Source organism: Gymnogyps californianus, chromosome 1 (genome assembly GCF_018139145.2).
Source record: "Gymnogyps californianus isolate 813 chromosome 1, ASM1813914v2, whole genome shotgun sequence".
Lineage (NCBI taxonomy): Eukaryota > Metazoa > Chordata > Aves > Accipitriformes > Cathartidae > Gymnogyps > Gymnogyps californianus.
Window position 1 is genome coordinate 87,217,372 of NC_059471.1, and position 6,973 is coordinate 87,224,344.

The window sequence follows — 6,973 nt, forward strand, 5'->3', positions numbered from 1 at the left end:
AAGGAGGAAATACCATTGGCACACCTGGGTTGGGGGGTGCCATGCCCCAATTGGGTTACGCTAGCACTAACTACACCGATGAGAGAAAGCAGCCTGTCTCAAACTGTGAAAGGCAACACGAAGTAACAGTCTTTCAATCAGCCGGTGCCTCACTTGTTTCCTCTCCCTTTTTTTCAGGTTCCCTTTTGTTCGCCTCCCATGAAGACAGATGTTGTTATGGCTTCCATTACTCCCTCTGTGGGTTAGACGTGAGCTTCCCCAGTGAATAAAAAACAGGTTGGGAAAGTTTTTGACTTTGGTTCCCATTTCAGAGCGTCTGCAGTGGGATGAGTCAGGCAATGCAGCTGAAGGATAATGAAGGTGAACGTGTATTTTAACGAGCCCATTTCAGAGCAGGTGTACTAATGGCCTTCACAGCACTTCACAGCGGAGGGCGGAGGGCTGCTTGGGGTCCGTCCGCTCCTGTGATGGTCTGGTGCCACCGGAGATGCTCTGCATCGAGCCCTTGCTTTTTCCCCCTGGGCAGCCAGTGCTGCCCATATTGCAGCTGGGGCAGAGAGCGACCTGCCACCCCTGCCCAGGGGCACCTTCACTCTGCATCCAGCTCAGGGCCGCTCAAAGACCGTGGTGGCTGCCGACTTTGCACAGTGAGGACACGTACAGCCCTAGCTGAAGCTGCTCTGCTCACGGGTCACTTCTGCATGCGTGGAGGCCCCCTTGCTATGAAAGGAACATTTCTGACCCCCGTGAAACACTCCTCCCCAAGGCCTTGCAGCTGGTTGAACTGGGTTCCCAAACTTTATTTGCTTGGGTACATCTAGTGGCAAAAGCCGCAGCTTCAGGCTGTATGACCACTAATGGCAGGAGAGCTGGGTCTTTCCCTTCTGTTTGTGGTTGGATACACCCAGCAGCTCCCAGCTCCCAGGCCCGCACTGCAGATAGCCCAGTTCACCCTGACATGGTTTCTGTGGTCCTAGTGATACATGTATCCAGTGCAAAACCAGTATAGCTGGGATCCACATCTCAGGTCTAAGAAAATGATAAGGAAATGGGGACTGGCTCCCCATGTTACAACGGTCTCTTAATGCATTTACTTGTAATTAGAACTAGGATTTGTTTTTATAAGGATAGAAATGTAAGGAACAACTGGGACCACAGAGGAGAAAACACAAATGACATTTTCCTCTATTAGGATACCATATAGATGAAGTAAAGCTGCAGACTGCAGAGGTCTCTCTGAAATCAAGGCGCTTTTCACATAAGCTGGTTAGGATTCAGCTCCTCCATCCTCTTCTATTCCCTAATTCACATTCAAGCAAATGCTCTCTAAGATACAGACTGTTGCTTAGCAAAGTAAAGGTTACAGGGTCATCAGCTGCTGTTAGCGCTGTTACTCTATGAGATAATGAGAGCCTAATGTCCACGCTCAAATGATCACTAAAAGTGTTCCTAGAATCTGTACACTATGTCATCATCGTTGTCATCGTTGTTGGCAGCAGCAACATGTTACCTAGTGACTCGGACTCGGTCCCTCCATGATCTGCAACTCTCAGGCTTACCCTTGGGACTGAAAGGGTTGCACCTGCACCTGCTAATCCTATTCCATTTGCTCACAAGCAGTCAGGTTTGAGAGTGGGAGACACAGCTAAGGGAGAGCACCCAAGCCCTCGCACCGGGTGAAGTGCAGCTGGAATGAATTGCACGTGCTGAAGGACGGAGGATGGATGGCAAACCACCAAGTTTGTAGAGGACTTTTTGTCTTAATGACTTCTGACTGAATAAAGCCACTCTAGACTGTGGCACAGGCATTGATGGGATGTGTTTTATTCACCCTCTTAATCTTCATGAGCTAATGAATGGTGCGTGACTAGCAAGCCTCACTGATCATTTGTCACGCTGAGCTCAGAGCCAGTCCATAGTGGTATAAGGTACTGGTAGCCCTGCTCACCAAACAGGGAGAAAGACATCTCCCTCCACATGAGACACAGTCTCTAAATTCCACTCCTAGGATAGTTACAGGAACTGGACTGCATATGTCAAGTTTTCTTCCCCAGGTCAGAGTCCCAGCAGACCATGGCTTCAGTCATCTCCCCTCTTCCCCTGGTATAAGCTGGATGCATACTGGGCATGCATATAAGCTGTGGATAGCAGTGAGCCAAACCCCTCATACCCAAGGCACTCTCCAAGAACTAATGTACTATGAGCTCATTTTTATTAATTTTTACTTTAGAGTTCTTGTGCCAGCAACAATACAAAAATTGACTTCCTCATGGAAGTGCAAGGGCTTCCCTGTCCAGAAAAAACACATCATAGTCTACTTAAACCAGCTCGAAAGGCTGTAGAGATACTGACTTCTATTTCAGCAAGTTTATTTTGGTCTTCTGTGCCTAGGTTAAGGATTGACATAAGTGACTCTCAAAGGCAGTGAACATAGATAGCCCATGCTCTGAGCCCCAGCAGTATGCGCCTGGCATGACAGTGCAGCATCATTTTCTTGGTACAACGGCAGAGTTTTCAGGGCACCTTTGGATTTTGCCTGAAATGGAAAAGTCATTGCTGTATGGTAGCTCTTCTGTCACACCAAAGAAATGAAATTGTAGACAGATAAAGAGAAAAGCATAGGGCAGATGGACCTGAAACCTGTGAAACCCTGTGAAACATAAAATTTGAAATGCCTAAGAACAAACCACCTTCCCAGTACTACAAAGACTTATCTGTCCGTTGGTCTCCCAAGTGGCCCATCTCTCAAGGGCACTAGGTGTCCCTCGGCAGAACCATGGGATTTGTCTGACATTAGAAGTAAGCAGCCCTTGCATGGGCCGCTCTAGCCTTGCTGAGGGACCAAGCAATGCACCTGGGGTAAGCACACTCCCTCCTGAGGGACGCGGGTAAGCCAGAGGTGCCCTCTCAAGTGGACTGGCAAAACTCCTCCCGCAGTAAAGAGACAGAGCTCTTTTGGGGTGAGGGTGGGGAATATGCTTCAGCAGGATGCCATGCTCCTTCCAGAAAATCCAGAGTCCTCACACACACAAAACTAGTCCAGTTGCATCCTTCTCCCCTGTTCGAGGTGGCAGCACTGATGTCAAGGAACCTCCTCTGATCCTGACAGTGGTCACGTCAAAGGGGAGGATGCTAATGAGAGCTGGAGTTAAATGAGAAATGTGGTTAAATGGAGAAACCATACAGTGGTGTAAATTTGATATCCTACTGTGGAAAGGGAGAGGACATTAAAAATAAATGTACATGCTTCAAATTCTTTAAAATTACAAGTAACGACATAACTAGTACTTTCTGGAGGTCGTGCAATGACAGCAATACAGTAGTTTAGGCCAACGCTGACCATCTTGACAGGGTACAACCATGGCTTCCCTGCCTTCTGGCCTCTTCCAGTCTTCCTCTTCACTGAACTATGGTCCAACAAGCAACTTACAGCAAAGAAAATTTCCTTAATTTGCACTATGGAAATGACAAATCTGGTCAGAGGAAACCTGATTTAAAAAGGTAAGCAGGTTTATATATGTAGAGGAGTAGATAATCTCTCTGCCTACACCTTTATTTAGCTCACAGTAACATATGAATGTGCCTATGGCCCTGGTAAAAAAAAAAGTCAAAATTAATATATTAGCTTCACAAACCAGGCCTGAGGCAGACTTCCAGCCCATCACTATGCAGCGAGCTACTGTGCACTGCTAGTATAGCACTTCCATTACACTAGTTAAGCCAAAGCTTTTAAAAAGATAGATTGCATTAAGTATATTCTCCCATACTTCCCAACATCAGCGCCCTAACATCATTTCCAGGGCTGGATGATTACACTCCCTTGAAAAGAAAACACTCAAGTTCAGGAGATGCCTTGAAATAGCCATATTCTACTTACTTCTGACACCCATCAGCTGTACGTGTAAAATAACAAGTAATCTATGCAAACAAACTGCACACCCTGTTATTTCTACTACTCCTGACTATGGTTAAGAGGCTATAAGTAGAAATAATAAAACAAAAATGAAAGCAATCACCATGCAAATCACCTGTCCATTTTTCCCCAAGCGGGTTTAATTTGCCTTTGACAAAACACAACAGCTGTTAAAAGTCTGACAGATCTTCTGCAGGGGGTTATATTTTGCAGTTTCCTTCAAAAGAGCTTTGTGATCTAATAAGTATTCTCCAGTTCAAAGTTTACGGAGTTGTATGGAAATAGGGGCTGGTTTTCATTGCTTTGAAGCCAATAGTAATTTTGCCATCAACTCTGGCACAAGCAGAAACGCAACGTTCTTAGCATACAGAAGTATGTAGGCCAAAGTATCTGTCTTAGCTTAATTTTTCAGTCTTATATACCAGCTTTCTCACCTGATATGCAGGGTATATTCAGCTCCCAATGGTCCTGTTGGAATAAAGGTTGTATTAAAGATCAGATCCTTTACAATTGAACCCCTCATCTGCTATAGAAGAGAGCCTGATGAGTTTCTACATACAGCACGTTATTTTTAATGTGTTAACTCTTGATGTGTAGACATTACATCAGAGGTCTGTATGGGGTGAGCAGGCCCTAGTGAGCAAGGCTGGGGAAGGGCAGCAATAATCTCTGCTCAGATGCTCCCATACTGCAGCCTTCACTGACGCTTTAGGGAGCAGAGTATTCAGCCACCAGCGTTGCATGGCTGCCCTTGCTGTCGCTACCACTAATTTCACTTGGGTTACTTCAGAAGCAGATAGGCTTGCAGGATTGTTTCCTACTGCCTCACCCTCTGGAAATGTTTTCATTAAATGTTAAAATGGTGATTTCATATTTTTTTTTTTTTTCAGCTAGGCAGGTAGGGCCTTCTCCTGATCTTCCTCATATTTTCAGAAAAGAGTTACTGGAGAAAATATCACATTTCCACAGCCTCCAGAATTCACACACATTGCCACAACCTCCAGAAAAGAGGTACTGCAGAGAACTTAAGTTCCTCTGGGCCATTTGTGGTTTCCCACACATTGAAATTCTCAACTACAAAGATGAACAGAGAGCATAAATAGGCATCACTAAGACATCAGGAACAAAAGTGTTCAGGGCATTTTCAAGGGCAGAAAGAGCAGCTAGAGGCCAGGGTCCCTTCAGGCAGCTAAACAATCCTAATGGCCATTGCCTCTCATGACAATGCCCTTCCCGCTTACTAAAATGCAGTGATTCTGTTATCAAGGTGACACCAAACTGTCCAGTTTGGTTCAGGACAGCGTTGTGTGCAATGGGCACTTTGGAAACACTCAGAAAGTGCTGGCAACTGCCCTCCCATGAGGCCACTGCTCTAAGTCACTGCTGTCAATAAATCTTGTTGCTCTTAATTGTTTGAGTTTCTCTTAGAAACAAATATTTACCAGCTTCTGGTTTGCACAGTCTTCTGAAGGTCACAGATGCTAGCTCCAAGGGGAGCCAAGCTATTCAGCCTTAAACTATTTAACGTTGGCTTCCTGTGCAAGCCTGTGCTGCCATAAAAGCAGGCATCACTATGGGACTTATGTGTAAGGATGGAGGAGTAAAGTTCTTCTCCTCTTGGCCCATTTCAGCACGTTATTTTTAGAAGCTTACGCGTTCAGTAATGGAAATGGACGCCTTAATTCTGCTTATCCTTTTGGATGAGGTTGATGTGTTGGATACTAATGGTCTGCTGGGAAGTTAGAATCACTTTCTCATATAATAAATCTGGATGGAGGGGAGAGAAACTGATTTCTTGGGATTGTAATTAGTGGTGAAAGTTTCTATTAAGGAAAAAAAAAGTCCAGGTTTTCCAAAACTATAATAGCCCTTCTACGTCCACTACACAACTATATGTAGTAACCTGTAGCTCTAGAAAAGCTTCAACTCATCTTAGCTACTAGCCTCATCTCAACTTCCTAAGACTGTTCAGACAAGAAATGTTCTCTGGCAGTTATTTCTTATACCTACCTTTCATTTCATCGTGACCAATAATCCCAACCAGGAGAACTGCTGGGGAAGCTATTATCAAATTTTGTGCCAAGACTCTTTTCATGCTGACTCTTTTCATTTGAATTACATAATTTCCAATGACACCAATCGCCTGCATACTCATCTGAGCTACTTGCCTGTGAAGACAATAAACTGTGTGCTGAGCTACATCCTCTGCATGGTGCAGTGGTTTGGGGTTTGACTTTTAAACTTTTAGTCATTTCTCCTCTTCCTTTTCTGCCTTGTTTTGGTTTTGGTCTGTATAGGCATTAGAGAATGTGAAGCTTCACATGACTGGGAGCTACTAGTTCTTCTCCTGACCAGGTTCCTTTAGCTCTTGCTTGGATTCAGCAAGAACCAGCTCACTTTCTTTTAAGACTCATTATTTTTGTCGTCTGACCTAGAAGAATTACCGGAGACCAAGGCCCCCACTTAAGAGCCCCTTGCATGAAGGTTAATCATGCCTTGGGAAATACAAGGTTTGCTTTCTCAACCCTAGAATGAAAATTGATAGGATTGACATCATTTTCTAATTTGATTGCTCTGCTCAGTGTTGTATGTTTCCTGCACAGGCATCACATGTAATATTACACATATATGTTACATTTATGCAGGCCAATAATATCAGCTTTAAATTAGGAAACACTTTCTAACAGTAAAGATAACAAAATGCTAGGATATGTTGCCTAGGGAGGTTGTAGGGTTGTCATCATGGATGGATCTTTAAAGTGTGCTGTAAAGAATATATTCCCTACAAATCTGCCTGGAATTTGGCAAGTATAGCTGCTTGGGCTTGGAGGCAAGGAGGTGGATTAGATAGTCTTTTGAATCCCTCTGAGGGCTGTACTCTAGGATCTTCTGCTCATAATAAGCCTTCAATCACAAAGTTCCTCTGAACTATGAGATGTGTGTCTTATCAGGCCTTGGTGATTCACACAAGTGATTTTCTAAATAGAGATGCTTTGCTGAAAAACAAAAGCCTTAAACAGGAAAAAGCTTGGGATGTATGCTGGCATGTGATGCTTTGGA